The sequence below is a fragment of the Salvelinus namaycush genome, chromosome 25 (genome assembly GCF_016432855.1).
Source record: "Salvelinus namaycush isolate Seneca chromosome 25, SaNama_1.0, whole genome shotgun sequence".
NCBI classification, from domain to species: domain Eukaryota; kingdom Metazoa; phylum Chordata; class Actinopteri; order Salmoniformes; family Salmonidae; genus Salvelinus; species Salvelinus namaycush.
Window position 1 is genome coordinate 3,654,466 of NC_052331.1, and position 19,007 is coordinate 3,673,472.

Consider the following 19,007-nt stretch of genomic DNA (forward strand, 5'->3'; position numbering starts at 1 on the left):
TTCGTTCACCTGGTGATTGATGAATTTCTACGTGCATTTCATCTGGCATAATTTGGTTATTTTTGGGTCAATATATATTTTAAAATGTCCAGTTGTTATTTGCAACACAAAGTGTTATTGTTATTATTGTGATTATTATTATGATCAATAGGCCTAGTACTACTTCTCTAAACTAAATGTAACTTGATAACTCAAGTCCAAAACATAATCGCCTAATAAGGATTAGAAAGGCCACCCCATGTAGCAGTTTGGCGGTAGGCTACAGAGTTCAGTTGAGGTATTGATCAGATCCTGGGAAAGTGTTTCGGGGCCTACGGAGTGGCGTGCTGTCGCTTGACCATCTCGTTCGGGGGACCTCGAGTCTCCCAGAGGTTATTGTTATGCTAATTTCCAGCTCGTCATTGAACTTGATTTTGACTCCATTCATTTCGGCAAATTTTTCTCGGTCACTTGTTTGTGGGAAAATCTTCAAGGGGTCTGCAGGCTGTCAATACAATACACGACAAGCCAAGGGGGATTTGAGTAGGCCTGTAGACTGATTTAGGCCTCCACACGTGTTTCTAACCCTAATTTGAACGAGGTTACTGTAATTTCTCAACCTGAAATTGTCTCGTCACTTTTTCACTCATTTCAAATGAACAGGGATTTATTTTGAATATGGAAGTTAAACTGTATTTCCCTGGCTGATAATCGCTGCATTTATTATGCTAATATCCTATGTTTATTCTGAGCGCGGCGTTAGGCAAAAGTGCATCTGAATTTAATGTAACGCATTTATGACGTGGCATGGGATGAATCAAATTAATTGAATATAACAGTCATTTTCTGTTAAATGCTATTTCCAGTTATGTAATTTAGCGGCAACAGGTGCGGATAGTGCAGGCATTAGCCTTTGTATTGTAGGCCTAGGCTACAGTAATGGCTATAGTCTATGCGTGAATATCAAATTCTTTATTGACAAATATAATGCAATTTGCCATATGTAAACTTGTGTTTTGTGAAATTTTGAATTATTGGGACTGCATTTGGCGGATAGAAATTAAGAAAATGAATACATGTTTTCCCCATATACATGCTAAATTCTATTTAGATCAACAACGAGTAGGCCTATGCATATTTTGCTTTATGCTTATATAGTGATTTTGTATTATTTGTGTTTACGTAATTTGAGCTCTTGTACTGTATTTATGCTCATGCTCTAAGGCTGGTGCTGGTAATCACACTTATGCGTTACAGTAAAGCGCATGCTCAGTGGGCTGCAGGCTTTGCTCATCCAATCAAAATTCGATACGATGATCTCAAATCATCAAATTGCTGCATGCTGATATGCTCACATCACGGGATGTCTTGTGATAGGGTGATACTCTGTTTTTCTAATTTTGTCTTCACATGGTTACAAGTACTTTGTCTTCCCTGAATTGTGGTAGGCCAAAGCATATGAGGAATGCTGTAAGGAGCTGCGCATGTCAGACATTGACAAACAACCTTTCTCATGTTATAAAACCATGCAGGATAGCCCTCGATTATAGCCATACCATGCCTTTATTTGAATTCCTTAGGATGCAGTCCCGTTTCTTTATAATTATTCTGACCCTATACAAAACGTGTACTCCACTTCAATATACCTGCCTCCCAAGGTGTATCTCCGTGATAACGATTTGACTCATGTGCAATAATCAGATACGCTATCTGAATCAAGCATGTATATTTCGTTCTGTTTAAATCTCCCTCTTCTCTATTGGTAGTTTTGCATGCATTGTAGAGCACACACACACACGCGTGCGCTAGAGGGTATATGCGTTTCAAACTATATGAGCGCAGTGAGTTTCTCTTCTGCCTCGTTTCAGTACATCAGACAGTTCCCTTTATCAAACGATGTAGGTTGTTCATTATCATGCAATCTCATGATCTCTTTCTAGGCTAAAATGTCCGCCCTAACATGCTTGATAGCGAGGTACATCCGGACTGAATACACTATAAGCAGTATGCCTACAGCAAGCACTGCAGAGGAAATATATAGAATGGGTCTAGCTGTATTGCAGCACAGTGGACAGAGAGCGTGAATAGAGGCTAAGAGTGAGGTTAATCCATCTGCTTTAACGAAATGAGCTAGAGGCAATTTGTAAGTCATTGCTTTTGCAAAGCTTTTCAGTGAGGGCCTCCTGGTGCTTTCATGTAGATTAGAATGAACATAGTCCTACTTATGTATATGTTGGTGTAATGAAATGTGTTTTTGCGATGTTTTTAGAATGTGTTTTTGGCTGTGGTTCGATCATGTGTAGGGAGAGAAAGGATGTTCTGATAATCATTCATGTCGAGTGAATATTTGAGTTAATGCACACCTTCCTATAACAAGTACTCATGGTGTAAAATTTCAAATTGTTGGCTTTGAATTAGGGGATCCTAGGGTGGAAATAATGTGGATGAAAATCCCATTCGCATGCTTATATAGTGAGACAACTGAAGGAGCGGCTGTGACGAACATTACTAGCTGCTGAGATCAACAGGTGAGAGAGAATGTAGGCCAGCCAGCTAGCTAGTTGACCCAATTCACTGCTGCTTATGTGAGGCATGAATTAGCAAGAGCTTGTTAGCTGGATCTCTCTGAAGACGAGAAGCTCAGAAATGAATAGTTGGACGTTTTCGCAAGTAGGCTAATTGGATAGAATCTTTGAAGCACACGTTTGGAATATGTATGCCCGAAAGAGATTTTCTGCAGTTCTATAAGTAGCCTATGCCTAAAAACATTGCTCCGTTTTTACAGCATTCTTATTACTTTGAATAGGCCTACATATTTTTGGTATTTTGTTCAATAACATAGGCTACTTATGCCTTAGCGAATTTTTCAAAGACAATATGAAGTTGACGAAAAAGCCCAAACCAAACACAGTCTCTTTCTTTCTTATTATAATTCGTAGATAGGCCTATACCTCAGAAAAACTCATAATTGAAATGTTAAAAATAACAGCATTTTTGGTTAAACGTAGCCCTTGTTTCGTGAGTAGCCAATGTATTTGTTGTATTTTGGACAGTGTAATTTAGGGATTTTCACAGTTGTGATGTCTATCATATTTTCCACTTGACTTCCCCTGATTATTTTCATGCCTTTCATATTGTAAAACATTTAATATTTTACCAAACTGTGATTACTATGTCAAAATACATGGGGTGTATACATCGAAATAGTAGGCTATTCGTTTGTATTGAAAATACAATATTGGAGACCACATGCAGGCCAATTTAAGTGATTGAAAAATATATTATCTAAGAAAGACATTTGTATTTTTGCCCGGTAAATAACGTATACACGACACCATAAAGTGCAATTTCATTAAGTAGTTTTGGGGATGCCTGTGCCACACACCGTTACGACAGTGGCCTATTTTCAGTAGAAAATAGGCCACTTTCTACTGAAAATAGGCCACTGTCGTAACGGTGGGTGGCATAGGCATCCCCAAAACCACTTAATGAAATTGCACTTCATGGTGTCGTGTATACGTTATTGAAACACTATCTTCTTCAATTCTGTGTTTTGAATTTTAAATCTTTGATAAAGCCTCTATGCCTGGTTTTATGTATTTCATTCAGCACATATTTCCAAGACAGACCACTGAGCATTTTGTATACGTATGTATAGGCCTATTTAGCCTATGTCAACCACAGCTGTAAAGGTGTGAAACCATTCTGACAAACTAGCAGTGTTGCATGGGATACTCACGCTAATGCTCAATATTCCGATTGACATCCATATGCTCTTGTTGTAAATGTCAGGGTTGTATAAGCCTTGGCTTGCTGCTTGACTTGCCTATTCTGAGAGTGTGTTAGGTGTATATCAATTTTATATACGCTTGTGGAGAATATAATAGCCTCTTTCAGTTATATGACTACACCACAATAATGAATTTACATAGTGGAATGCATCATGAGGTGGCTATTTACATTTTACTGTGTGTGTGTGTGTGTGTGTGTGTGTGTGTGTGTGTGTGTGTGTGTGTGTGTGTGTGTGTGTGTGTGTGTGTGTGTGTGTGTGTGTGTGTGCGTGTGTGTGTGTGGTTGTCAGGGCGGTTTGGGATTGGTAGGCTGGGAGCGCTGGGGAGTTAACCACTGAGCATATTGTGAGCTCTCTCATGCTCGTCAGTTGCAGCCTGTGTGCCAGGGTGGAGACACCGTTCTGTAGCCTATGGATATATGCCTTGGTCTATTCTCATATAGTCTACTTTCTTCAACTTGACACTGAAACTTTGATTTGTCTTATAGGCTATCTACACATTCTAACTAAAAACACATTTTAGACATTGGAAAGAGAATGAACGGAAACTAAGAACTGTACCGGTACATCTGTGAGTATGCTGTCTTTATTTTAAGATGTGTATTCTTTTTTATTGTATTGTCAAAGTAGGTTATAGGCTATAGATAATATTCCGAACTGTATTAGGCCTTGTGTGAAATGGCATTTTGAGGATGAGCGGAGATAGCCCATAGAAGTTCATTTTGCCTATTGATGGTTTTAGGTACGCAGCTTTTCGTATACCCTAAGCATTTTCTCTCTTTCTTGTCAATATTAGCAATAACAACATCCTAAACATGTTCGTTTCTGGGAATTGGAGGCAATTAGGCTGTTATTCTACAATGTAGGTTGTCCAGTGCATGCATAGCCTATCCAATAGTTTTGAGTTAGGCCTATGTAGTTTATCTGAAAGGATAAGCCACTCTAAAGAATCCTCTGTCTTGTTTTGAAGATGATATTTTATGGTTTGAAAAATGTGTGATATTTTTAAGATTCAAGTCGGTAAGTCTTTGAATTTGATCGATAACCAGACTGTGTGTTTGAGTGCGTGTGTGTGTTGTCGGCTACGTAGAGAAAATTCCATAACATATCTACATAAATACACAAATAAATATATAAATGGCATGCGTACATATGCTGGGAACCCAGCGTTGTGGTATATGGCGCTATACGGTGTGTTGGTGGTGAGGGGGAGCCTCTCGAGTCTCTTGCTCCAGCGACTGTTTCGGCTCCATGTGACCACGAACAGCGGCTCCGTCTACGCAGCGGACCCTTTAAGCGAGGACGGGTTAGTTTGTGTCTTTGGTTATCTAGCTGTATGAGTTATAATTTCATAAAGCTAGAGAACCGAAAGTATAAACTAATTCCATGGACTTCAGAAGGCGGTGCTGCGGCGAGGTGACTATGTCAGGGCGGGGAGAAGGTGTACGCGGGCGCTGGATGCTGCGCAAGCCTATGCCGACGTGGGGAGGCAAGTCGATTCCTGCCTGCTAAAATACGAAAAACAGCGTTGAATGTTGTGCATTCAAATAGGTGTGAAATTATATAAAGGAATCCGTTTAACCTGATGTATCTTCAATGCGAGCTATACGCTGGATGCGCTGTCAATGGGAAGCGAACGCTCGAGGATCGTGATGAAGGGGCCTAATGCAAATATTTGAATGGTTATTCAGCTACTTTATAAGCGGAAAGGTCAATGAGGTAGGCCTATATAGAAATGACTTGTTACACCGTTTTTATGATAGTATTATTGCTGCTAGATCTGGAGAAAAATAAGAAATAGTTAAAACACACATATCATCCGATTGGTCAATTCCGAGGTATCACGTGGTTCTAGAAGCAGCGATATAAGATTTCTCTATGGAATGTATAGCCTCAGTAGTGTATTTAAATATATTTAAAATAATCTTGATATTCAAACCAATATATGTATCTTCCTTCTATAGCCTGCCTGTATTTTAGGCCGAAAAGTAGGCTATGATGGGGGGGAAACATGGGGGGAAATAAGTTGCATAGCTTACTCCCTATGCTACCTAATCTTTTTAAGAACAGTCATGGAATATTACAATTGCAGTTTGTGTATTATAGCAGTAACAATAGTCTTCATGTCATTTTCAAACGTTAGCTTGTATGCTACCTGTCAAGAAATAAGTGACATATTAATGTTGTTGGCTACAGCAGCCCACTGTAGGGTGAATTAGAAATGTATCATGTGTTGGGCTAGATGTCTAAAGTGGGTTACAGGTGATGGAAATCCAGAAGGTGTCCCACTTTTTCTGAATTCACTCAAATAACAGTACTAATAACAATACTACAATACAACATTTTACTGGATATATTACTACAAGAACCAGGGGCCCGGTTGCATAAAACACCTTAAGTAAATTTTCCCCTTATCTTTTCACTTAAAGTTGCCTTAATGAAGTGAAAAAGTAAAGGGGGCCCATGAGGTCCCTTAACTGCATCATTCAGTATGGATGTCAATGTAAACAGCATCTGTGGAGGTGAATGTTGCTTTCATCTGCTCTGGTTACAAAAGGAAAACATCAACCAGCTACTGTGTCTAGCTACTTAGCTTAACTATGGAAGGTCCATGGCTACAAAGCTAGCTGGCTAGCTATAGCTACTCTGTACGATAGCTTGACGTCTAAGAAAGTAATATAAACAAAGTCCAGAAATAAATAACTACAAGAAACTTGGTTTATTATCTTCTGAAGCAATTTGGTTATCCTGTCTTGATTGTAGAAGTTCTATCTCACAAAATGAAAGCGATCTCTTTGAGGAGACATTTAGTCAATGAATCAGGCCATCTCCATGGTAACCAGATACTCTTTCTGCCATACATGCCTTCAAACTACCGTTAAATCCATTCAATGCAACACCCTTAAACAATTCCCTTAGATAAGGGAAAACTATTCCTGAAGGTAAACCCTTAAGGGAAACACTTAAGATGTTTTATGCAACCAGGCCCAAAGCCTACTTACAGGGAGTCCCTAATGTAAACTGGATGTCTTTCCACCATTGGAAAACCCTAAGACTGTCCCACTTTAGCTACTCCATGCTGTCCTACTTTAGCTAGCTATGGTTGGTAAAGTGGGACAACAAAAAAAGACTGAATTACAAAACTGAAACAAAATATTGGCAACATTGTTTTAATGTATTTTGATGCACCAGTACGCCCTATGCACATTTACATCACAATTCTGCCCAGTGCATTGTTTATGACAATTTAATAACCTTGACATCAAAACCATAAAAAGCTATGTCCCTGATCTTACCGAGTGCTTGAAGCTTGCTCCGCCCCTCTCTACGATGTCACACCAAGGAAGTGATGTGAGTTTGAGCATGTGAAATCTCCGTAATGGCTTTACTAACAATCCTTTTGATTTCCTCTTGTCAGACCAAGAAATGAACACGTCAGGATTACGCTGTCCTAGTTTATATGATATTCCATTCTTTCCCAAATTCACCCAACATGTTTTTAGGAGAGAGAGACACAGGCCTGGCCTCTGTGTAGGGTGATGAGGAGGGTTATTTTGAATGCACAAACCAGGTGTGAGGTTGAACGTTGACATGTTGTAGCTGGATAGTTCCTGTACTGTTTACTGTAGGCACAGAATGTATGCAAATCACTCTCTCCACAAGAAGAACAGGGTGTATATAGGCTACTTTGTACTGTATGAAAGATGGAGATATATCCCCTATTCAGCTGCAAAATACTATTATGAACTCAGTACCAGGTTTGTGTTGCCCTTGTGTGGAGAAGTAGTGAAATTAATGTATATAGCTGGTCAGTGGCAGATTCTCAACATGTTATGTAGCCTGTAGTGTTTTCTTCCTGCTCAATATTCACCGACAATGAACGCATAACTGGTGACAGCATACTGCTGGAGCTGTTGAAGTTCTTGAAGTAGACATTGATTGCATATAAACATAGGCTTCGTCTAAGGTTGCAAAATTCCGGGAACTTTCAATACATTTCCTGGTCTTCCAGAAATCCTGGTTGGCATTTTTCGTTAAAGCTACTCAACTCAACAAATTGGATGCAGTCTATCGCAGTGCCATCTGTTTTGTCACCAAGCCCCAAATACTACCCACCACTGCGACCTGTACACTTTCGTTGGCTGGCCCTCGCTTCATACTCGTCGCCAAACCCACTGGCTCCAGGTCATCTACAAGTCTCTGCTAGGTAAAGCCCCGCCTTATCTCAGCTCACTGATCACCATAGCAGCACCCACCCGTAGCACGCGCTCCAGCAGGTATATCTCACTGGTCACCCCCAAAGCCAATTCTTCCTTTGGCCACCTTTCCTTCCAGTTCTCTGCTGCCAATGACTGGAATGAACCGCAAAAAATCACTGAAGCTGGAGACTCATATCTCCCTCACTAGCTTTAAGCACCAGCTGTCAGAGCAGCTCACAGGTCACTGCACCTGTACATAGCCCATCTGTAAATAGCCCATCCAATTACCTCATCCCCATACTGTATTTATTTATATATCTTGCTCCTTTGCACCCCAATATCTCTACTTGCACATTCAAATATACATATATATATATACATATATATATATATATATATATTCTGCACATCTACCATTCCAGTGTTTAATTGCTATATTGTAATTACTTCGCCACCATGGCCTATTTATTGCCTTACCTCCCTAATCCTACCTCATTTGCACATACTGTATATAGACTTTTTCAACTGTATTATTGACTGTACGTTTGTTTATTCCATGTGTAACTCTGTGTTGTTGTATGTGTCGAACTGCTTTGCTTTATCTTGGCCAGGTCGCAGTTGCAAATGAGAACTTGTTCTCAACTAGCCTACCTGGTTAAATAAAGGTGAAATAAAAAATAATAAAAAATGAAAAAAAGCCATGGAATTTATTGAAGTTACCAGAATTATTAAGCCCTAGCTGCATCTGAAATTGCACCCAATGCAGTATAGTGCACTATTTTGACCAGAGCCATATGGGCGCTGGTCAAAAGTAGTGTACTACACAGTGCATAGTGTGCCATTTCAAACAAAACCATTCAGTATTCAAGTCCAAGTGCAAAGTGAAATTGGCAGGAAACTCTCTCAGTTTGAGTACTGTCATTCTGAGGAGATGATACAACAGTTTTTGAATAGATTAGAACAAAGTAGCACAGTACAGAATTGTTTGTCTATTTATTTGAATCTTAGAAGGATCATAATGATCTATCTTTGGCTGATCTATCATAACCCATATTATATTTGGAGGACGAGAAACATAACTCAATCTTATGTATGTGTGTGTATACATAAGCTATGCTACTGGGTAGTTGAATGTTAGGTGTAGAACTGAAATGAGAATGTAGGAAGAAGAGTAGGAGTCTCGTTGGGCGGTGTATGGAGGATGATCTACACCGACTCTTCCTCAATCTGTGTATGTGTTCCTCAGAAATGGAACACATACACAAGAAAAGCTACATTAGTTCTACTTAAATGCAGTTTAACAATCATGGCCTTACTGACACCTATCTTTGCCATAGTAGAAATTTGGTGGAAAACTATCTGAATTATTATCTGAATTTAAGCTTTGGTACAGTATCTTAGCAACTAGCTTCGACACATGTGAGTTGGCTAAATTTTATGCAGGAGTGTTTCAAACTGTGTGGTTCAGATTTGACCCTATTATTCATTAAGACCTATACACATACATTTCTTAAAATGATCATGGAATAATCTTTTATTTACAATACTGACTGCAAGCTATGGGTTTCCGTTAGCATAGCGTAGCAATGGCATGAAAATATTTGTGAGCTTCTCTCCGTATTTCTGATGTATTGCAAAGGCTGATCCAGGAAGTGTTTTCAATGGATAGAATACATTATTTTTTAATGTGATTGTTAAGGTGAATATTCAACATAATTTCATTTATTCAGTCCTACATATGCTTGTTGTATCCAAATCCTCCCCTATCCTTTATATAACTTTTATTTAACCTTTATTTAACTAGGCAAGTCAGTTAAGAACAATTTCTTATTTTCAATGACGGCTTAGGAACAGTGGGTTAACTGCCTTGTTCAGTGGCAGAACGACAGATTTTTACCTTGTCAGCTCGGGGATTAGATCTTGCAACCTTTCGGTTACTAGTCCAACGCTCTAACCACTAGGCTACCTGCCACCCCATATGCTTAATTATGGCTAATAATCTCAATCATTTTTTATTTCAGGAAGAAGTTAAAGTGAGTGTACATACTGGAAGGTGCAACCCTGTCAGGAAACAACATGGTGGGACATGTTACTTGGGGTTCTCAGAGACCAGGGACTGGGAAGAGGAAGAGGGCCCAAGTAAAACCTACAAGGAACAACCATCAATTCACAGGTAAGCAATACTATAGATAAAAACATAAAATATGTCATATTTTCAGTGCTTGACTTTGACTGAAATAGGTGCCGGTACTGTTTATACACTGAACAAAAATATAAAGGCAACATGTAAAGTATTGGTCCCATGTTTCATGAGCTGAAATTAAAGATCTGAGTAATGTTTTACACGCACAAAACGCGTATTTCTCTTAAATTATGTGCACAAATCTGTTTACATCCCTGTTTGTGAGCATTTCTCATTTGCCAAGATAATCCATCCACCTGACAGGTGTGGCATATCAAGAAGCTGATTAAACAGCATGATCATTACACAGGTGCACCTTGTGCTGGGGACAATAACATTTGCAGTTTTGTCACAAAACACAATGCCACAGATGTCATTTTTTTTAGGGAGAGTGCCATTGGCATGCTAACTGCAGGAATGTCCACCAGAGCTGTTGCCAGAGAATTTAATATTAATTTCTTTCCCATAAGCTGCCTTCAACTTTGGCAGTACTTCCAACCGGCCTCACAAGCGCAGACCACATGTATGGCGTTGTGTGGGCAAGCGGTCTGCTGATGTCAATCTTGTGAAAACAGTATCCCATGGTGGCGGTGGGATTATGGTATGGGCAGGCATAAACTACAGGCATCGAACACAAGTGCATTTTATCGATGGCAATCTGAGGCCCATTGTCGTGCCATTCATCCGCCGCCATCACCTCATGTTTCAGCATGATAATGCACGGCCCCGTGTCGAAAGGATCTGTACACAATCCCTGGAAGCTGAAAATGTCCCAGTTCTTCCTGCATACTCACCAGAAATGTCACCCATTGAGCATGTTTGGGATGCTCTGGATTGCCAATATCCAGCAACTTGTCAAAGCCATTGAAGAGGAGTGGGACAACATTCCACATGCCACAATCAACAGCCTGATCAATCTATGTGAAGGAGATGTGATGCACTGCATGAGGCAAATGGTGTTTTTTCTGATCCACGCCCCTACTTTTAAAATCCATAGATTAGGCCTAATGAATACATTTTTATTGACTGATTTTCGAATATGAACTATAACTCAGTAAAACTATAACTCTTTGAAATTGTTGCATGTTGCGTTTATATTTTTGTTCAGTATATTTAGGTGCAGGAGTGCCACAATACTTATGAGCTAATATCCTATAACAGGAACAGGAGCTCAAGCAGTAGAACATTTGATGTGCTGGTATTCAGCTCCGGTGAGATCCTGCCCAAGTTACCTTTTGGACTTCCTATTTTGGTGCATAATATTAAGGTGTTTTTTTTCATGGTGTGAAAGAACAGGTGCAGACTTAAAGCGTTGGCCCAAAGAGTAGGCCTATATACTTTGATCGAGAGGTCTGTGAGTTATGCACATGAAGCTCTTGCTTGTACATTAGTTACGGTGGTGTGGCTACTAGCTAATGCAATCACTGGTCAAGTCATGCCAGTGTCTTGTTCTGCAACAGAATATCTTTCGATTGTGCAGAAATGGAGTCAAAGTTAGTCCATTACATTATTGAGATAAGCTTGTTTAACTAGTGGTCGTATAGTTGTCTCAGTTAATAGGTCATCTTGTGTTTTGGGAAGAGGCTATGTAAGAACACAAAGCTGTGTGTGTGGATGGGGGAGTGTTTGTGGAGAGCTAGTAAGGGCATGTGTGTGTGTGTGTGTGTGTGTGTGTGTGTGTGTGTGTGTGTGTGTGTGTGTGTGTGTGTGTGTGTGTGTGTGTGTTTGTTTTGAGGACAAAGGTGATTGATAGATACTTTATACCACTATTTGGCAGTGTGGTAGCTTTCCACACACAGTATATAATAATCTAATAATTTTAAAGGTACTTAAATAGTTTACATTTATTTTATTTAAGATTTCATTTCAAAACATTCAGAGCTCAAGTTCATGGGGAAAATACTATTTACATGGTCAAAATAAAGACATTCTCAGGAATCAATATAGGCCTATAGAGTATTTGCTGTCCACCCCAAATGTACCAGTATTTTGCTGTCTAATATTTGAGTTATAATTTGAAGGCTGCAGGAGTTGGTTCAACAGTGATTGTTCCTCAAACTCCTCAAATCTCTCTCTCTCTCTCTCTCTCTCTCTCTCTCTCTCTCTCTCTCTCTCTCTCTCTCTCTCTCTCTCTCTCTCTCTCTCTCTCTCTCTCTCTCTCTCACACACACACACACACACACACTTCTTTTTATCCTTTTTAAATACTCTGATCCAATTTGTCAGGTGGCTTGCTATGGCTGATAAGGTGCAGGGGAGTTGGGTGTGTGATTCATATTTTAGAGCCTGTGCTGCAGTGCCTTATCCCTTTAAGTGAGACAGGGGCTCACCCTGGGTTTGGGACTGCTCATGTGGAAAGGCTGTTCGGGTGGCTCTCTCCATTTCACCCCTAATCCCCCCCCTCAGAACCCCTCATATTGTCCTCTTTTTATACATTTTCGTCAGTTCCTTTTTCTATTCATATAACCCCGATTTGTTAATATTTTGTTCACTTGTTAAGGAATAGTCATATTTTGTAGTAGACTTTTCATTCTTAGGTGAGATTTTCAGAATATGACAGTGTTGTTGTTGATGTGTATATCAGAGTAGACCTACATTAACAACTTTATCAGAAATACCATGGCATTTCCCCTACTATTACGGTTGGTCAGTGGGCATAAAGCTCGTTAAGCCATCAGGCTTCAGTTCTTTTCAAATATTTAAAGATGTGCTTGAAGAAATTACAAGTAGTACCTGAACAACAAGACCAGGCCCAAGGTCAAATCATCTTGGCTTCCGACCTTGGGGCACTCAATTGGAAGCTAGTTCATTTGATTTTGGCGAGGGTCTTTGACTTTTCCAAGATTTTCTCTGGCTTTTATATTACTGTGTACAAGGACTGCTCTCTGCTGCTGTTCTCAAAAGGGAATGTAAATTATGCCCTGAGCATTACGCAGTTTGATGAGAGATAAATATCAGCAGATTAATGAGGCGAATGGAGGGTGTATGGTGGTATGTGTGTGTGTGTATGTGTGTGTTGTGTATGTGTGTGTGTTTGTCATGAGAGGAGCACTAATGTAGTTAGTGCATTAATACATTTCAGAAAAAGTTGCACACCTTTAGCAAATTTTTTCTGCTTTTTCCTCATTTCAACCGCAACAAAATATATTATGAAAATGAACAAATTGTCTCACAACAAGTTATGTGTTTGAGTGAAATGACAGAGAAACAATATTCTAGGGAAAGCGATACAATGGCCTGCGAGTCAAATTTGCACATGTGAGGTGAGATTGGGGGAGAGGGAGAAAAAGCGAGAGAGAGAGAGAAAGAAAGAGAGATCTCTTTGGAATCTCTATGCAAACTAGGACTGGAATAATGAGATGTATTTATGAAGCGAAAGCAAGAGTGTGTGGGGGTAGGAGGGTGGAGGGAGGGGGATTTGTGGCAGCTTTTGAAAGGCAGCAGGCTGCAGACTGAATGGTAGAGAGGGAGGGAGAGGGAAGACAGACAGGGGGGCAGGGGGGACAGGGGGGCATGGGGGGGGGGGGGGGGGGGGGTAGTGGCAGGGGCCCCATTGGTACAGCCCATCCGCCAGAGCAGCTGTGAAAAGGGGTCTCGTCTTTTTCCCACGCCCAGCAAGACGCAAAAAAGTAGTTCAGCTCGCTAGGGTCAAGTCCCATCGCTAATATATACACACACACACACACACACACACACACACACACACACACACACACACACACACACACACACACACACACACACACACACACACACACACACACACACACACTAATACGCACACAGAGAGAAAAAAAAATGTGTGTATGAAAGTTGTGCAAATTAACAAGCTGTCTGAGAGGCACTCTGATATGGAGACACCTGCCATTCTCCCAGGACACACTGCAGCTCACTTAGGGCCACTGGGTTCAATGGGGAGACAAATCATTCCTAATTTTAACTTGAATTTACAATCTTGGAAGAACAAAAACACTGTAAATGTGGATTATTTTTTATTTTAGCTGCACAGTACTGTACAGTATAAATATTGTTATATGATGCATTTGTAATGCACATATATATATATATTTTTAGACACCTTTTTCAATTGTTCAGTTATTATTAGGTACAGTATGTTATGATGCACTAGAGAGAGATAGTTCAGTTATTATTAGGTACAGTATGTTATGATGCACACAGGTCCCGTGTGGCTCAGTTGGTAGAGCATGGCGCTTGCAACGCCAGGGTTGTGGGTTCATTTCCCATGGGGGGACCAGGATGAATATGTATGAACTTTCCAATTTGTAAGTCGCTCTGGATAAGAGCGTCTGCTAAATGACTTAAATGTAAATGTAGAGAGAGATAGTTCAGTTATTATTAGGTACAGTATGTTATGATGCACTAGAGAGAGATAGTTCAGTTATTATTAGGTACAGTATGTTATGATGCACTAGAGAGAGATAGTTCAGTTATTATTAGGTACAGTATGTTATGATGCACTAGAGAGAGATAGTTCAGTTATTATTAGGTACAGTATGTTATGATGCACCAGAGAGAGATAGTTCAGTTATTATTAGGTACAGTATGTTATGATGCACTAGAGAGAGATAGTTCAGTTATTATTAGGTACAGTATGTTATGATGCACTAGAGAGAGATAGTTCAGTTATTATTAGGTACAGTATGTTATGATGCACCAGAGAGAGATAGTTCAGTTATTATTAGGTACAGTATGTTATGATGCACCAGAGAGAGATAGTTCAGTTATTATTAGGTACAGTATGTTATGATGCACTAGAGAGAGATAGTTCAGTTATTATTAGGTACAGTATGTTATGATGCACTAGAGAGAGATAGTTCAGTTATTATTAGGTACAGTATGTTATGATGCACCAGAGAGAGATAGCTCATTTCAGTTATGTTGATAGCTGTTATATGCTGTGGTGTCCATTCTCACCCCCCACTTTGCACCCCCTGCAGACAAACTTGGCCTTGTGCTAGATCTGGGACCCATAGTCGTGAGCTTGGTTGTGACACACACACACACACACACACACACACACACACACACACACACACACACACACACACACACACACACACACACACACACACACACACACACACATACACACACACACACACACACACACACATACACACACACAGAGAGAGAATGTGGTTTGGGGAGACACAAAAGACAGCGAATTTAAACAAGGAGTGAAGGGGGGGTCAGTTTATGTGTGTGTGTGTGTATACTGTATATGTGTGTGTGTTGGTGGAAGACATGGCAACATTGGAGGAATGTCTTGAAGGCGGACTCTCAGTGTGACCTTCAATCCCTGTCCAAATATTGGGGGCATGGATGCGAGAGGGAAGGGGGACATTTTAGTATTCAGCTATAAACACAATACTAAATACCATCTTTGATTCATGCAAGAATTCAATCGCTGGGCTAGGCTCTACGATAACAATAGTGATATAAGAGAGAGGGAGAGAGCATTTTTGCAGTGTCGAGGGTGTTGCTGCCGCTTCGTATTCACTCTGATATCAGAGCACATTTAATTTTGTAACATGTTCAAATGTTTTAGGCTTTTAAAACCTGCCTAATAGAATTGACAGATTCATACAGTCCACATATATTCTACCATGATTTCATTGTTTGGGCTGAGCCGTGATATAGACGGCAGAAATGGTGACTTTCTTTGTACTGATCCTTGTCGTGGCATCGACACCCAGAGCGGTGTCACACACATTTTTCTCCCCCTCCATTTTCTCACTGCCTGTACACTACCCAGAATGGTGTCGCACTCAAATCGCTCCCCGCTGCCCTCCTCCGCTGCGTCCATGCTACTCGGGGATGTGTCACACTAATATCGCTCCCCCCTGACTCGATTACCCGCCCCAGCTTTACATTCCCGAAAAATCAAAGACACACACCCGCCAGTCCTCCGAGTAAACAGAGACTAAGCACTCCATCCCTCTTTCCTTCTCTCCTCCCCTCCCTCCTGCCCTGGTATTCAGGCGGAGGTAGAGGATAGAGACGGGGCCCTCCTCCTAATTAGCTCGGCGTAAAGACGTATTGTGACAGTCAGTGTGCGCATTGAGAGGATCTTGGCCACAGGCAGTGGGAGTATTGTGAGGGGATGTATAGTCTGTTTATTGGGTTTGTTAGTGGAGTTGATACCCTGCTGTTTGAATAGAAAACACTCCCTCATCTCTAGCCTTTGAAGCGACAGGAGTGAAGGAAAACACCAACAAGGCTTTCACAGTAGTACATATAATAGGTCATATGCTGTGTTGTGTGGTTTCTTACAAATGGCACTTTTGTAGCTTCATGAGTATACACACAAATATATGTGATTTTTATAGTCACAAATATTTGGTATTCTGGGTGCTGTGTGTTTCTGACATTCCCTCTGCACTGCAGCTATGAGGCAATATACTGGGTGTGGAGAGGAAAGGAGAGCCGAAGAGATGGGGGGGAAAGGATGTGGGGAAAGGAGACATGAGGGGAGGGGAAAGAAGGGAAATGAAGAGGGGAGGCGAGAGAAGGTTAGAGTTAGAGAGCTGCCTGTCTAGTCTGAGCCTACAAGCTGTCAATCAAAATGGAGACAGACAAAAAGGAGAGAAATCCGTTTCTTTCCAGATTTGACCTCAATTCCCTCTTCATTTATCGCTCTATCTCTCTCGTTCCCCTTTTGTTATTTCCTCTCTTTCTCTTGCTTTCTCGCTTGTTTTTATGTGGTGTTTAGTATGTTTTAGTTGAATTAGCTGTAACTGTTTGATCTCCTTTTCTCGTTCCTCTTGGTTCACTGCAGTCCGCAGGAGGTTGAAGGGTGTGGGGTCTTTCCCCTGTTTTAGCAGTGGAATCCTTTACTGCAGGACAAAGCTGCCCCCCCCCCCCTTCCAACCACAGGGGTCCATTAGCCCCCTAGTGAGAGAGAGGGTCTCTACCCCTATTAACTAGCTCCCCCTGTAACCACAGACCAATAAATATGTTGTTTGCCACTGGCAATGCTGGTGATATATTTGTTGTTGAGACTTTTGGAGGAACCCTGTGAGCTTTCTGATGAGATGATATTACTTCACCCCTTAATACTCTGCATACTCCTATTCAGTTGAACCTGTAGCTCTCATATTAGTATCCCCTTCTCTGTATCTCTCTCTTCCTAGGCTCCCATTCCTCCTGCTCCCATTCCTCCTGCTCCCATTACTCCTGCTCCCATTCCTCCTGCTCCCATTGCTATTTTTCCTCAAGTCCAAAGCCATGGACCCTGGGCTACTCACCCCTCAGTGCTGACACACAGACACCCCTCTTTCTCTCCTTATATGCAACCCCCCCCCCCCCCCTCTCCCCTTTGCATTTCACCTCTCAACCCTCCCTCACTGCTCCTGTCTTTATAATGCAGTGCCTTTATTCCGTGCTTGGTGGAGGGCTGCCTTGAACTAACATTGTCCCTCAGCCCGCCTCTGGTGGGGAGCACTATTGTGTGTGGGGGAATGGGGAGTTAACACCCATGTCTGAGCCCTCTGAATGGGAGTATTGTGTCTGAATCTTCCTCCACATAACCCCCCTTTGCATAGGCCATCGTGGCTGCACCCCTGACCTCTCTGGTCCCTACTATTTTCTTAAGCAAACACACTCTCCCACATAAGAATGCATTGATATGTGAAGGACACACAGATACACACGCGTTCTGTACTGCAGTTTTCCACTGAAATACACGGTCAACAAAAACTTGCATACCACTACCAACCTTGCTTTTTTAAAAACCTAAATGTCCTGCACATTTTGCATTACTTTTCAAGTCTCCCAAACGTCTCTTACAACCATAGCTATGTTCGTCATAATGCTTACCATCCCCATAGGTCGACATCTCCTGGCCCCTGGATCTTATAGGCATAAATGGGTACATTGGGTGTGTGGTTGTGGTGGGAGGCCCAGGCCAACTCTTTCACAGTGTAGGGAAAAAAAGACAAAGGGCCGATGGGTACATAAAGGAATGTCCATTCTGCTATTACCATCAGAACAGGACTCAAGACACCATCAGAATAATATCCCATCAATGCACTTGGGGATGACAGGCAGGGAGACAGGGAGACAGTTTCAGAAGACTTTGGGGAAGCCTTGGGGAGGTTGTCAGAGAGATATTAGTGTGATTACTGAAATGATGAATTCAAAATCAACCCGATAACAAATCAGATGGCATTGCAGCATATCATTTAAACTAAAACAAAAAAGGTTGCTTTGCAAGCTTGGTTATCATTGTGTAATACATTGTATATGCCAATAAAACGTGTTTTTATGAGCGTAAGGTCAACGTATCCTGTCTTTTCATTTTCTGTAGTGTTTGTTTATGTTTAGTAGAGCCTTGAGGCAACGTTACTAAAACACTAGTTGGTGTTTGCTTCCCACATCTCCATCATCAAAGTGCTGCTGTAACACATTTGCATTTGCATGAAAGCGGAGAGTTGTCTAATGCTAAAGGTGACGTGAAAAACAAAAACTTTCTCTGTATTTCCCTTTCACAGATGGAGAATGTGAAACAGAAAGAGAGTGGGCGGATGGAGTGAAGGATGAAGGCTGGGTAGACGACTGAACAGAGAGAGAGAGGCTCTACGCGGCTGTTCATCCATTCATCGCCATGGGCTCTTGTCCTCGTCTCTCCTCCCCTGCTCCACCCTCCCATCCCAGGGCCCTTTGAAGCGAGTGCGGCCCCAAAAGGGAGCTCCTGAGTGGGCTGGTGAGGCATGAATAAGTCCCTGCTGGTTGCCAGCACCTCTGGAGATGACGGCAAGAGAAATCAATATGGAGAAGAGAATGTGGAGAACAGAGTGGGGTTGTCCTGGTTAGCCCACGGCCTAGGGGCCTGGAG